Genomic DNA, 323 nt, shown 5'->3' on the forward strand with positions numbered 1-323 from the left:
TATGACTCTCTTTTTTTCAATTTAACCAGTGTTTAATTTGGTTTGCGATCAGAGGTGTCTTCTCATCTGTACTAATATGACTGATACATGAATTGAGATATAACATTCGCAGTATATATCTCCAATCCTCAAAAGTCACAAAAGAAAGTAAGAAGAGGTTGATATTTGCTATTTTACATGGTGGGACACAGTAACCAGTGGAATTTTAGTAGAGCCTATTTTAAAAATCCTTTCTCCACTTACTAGTGTGTTAAATTTAAAAGGTCAATTCCATGTAACATTTTGGTAACCCTGATGTTAAATGGTTATCACATTTATGAAGT

This window comes from Bos grunniens, chromosome 20 (genome assembly GCF_055505025.1).
Source record: "Bos grunniens cultivar Pamir isolate PY7600 chromosome 20, Bosgru_T2T1.0, whole genome shotgun sequence".
NCBI lineage: Eukaryota > Metazoa > Chordata > Mammalia > Artiodactyla > Bovidae > Bos > Bos grunniens.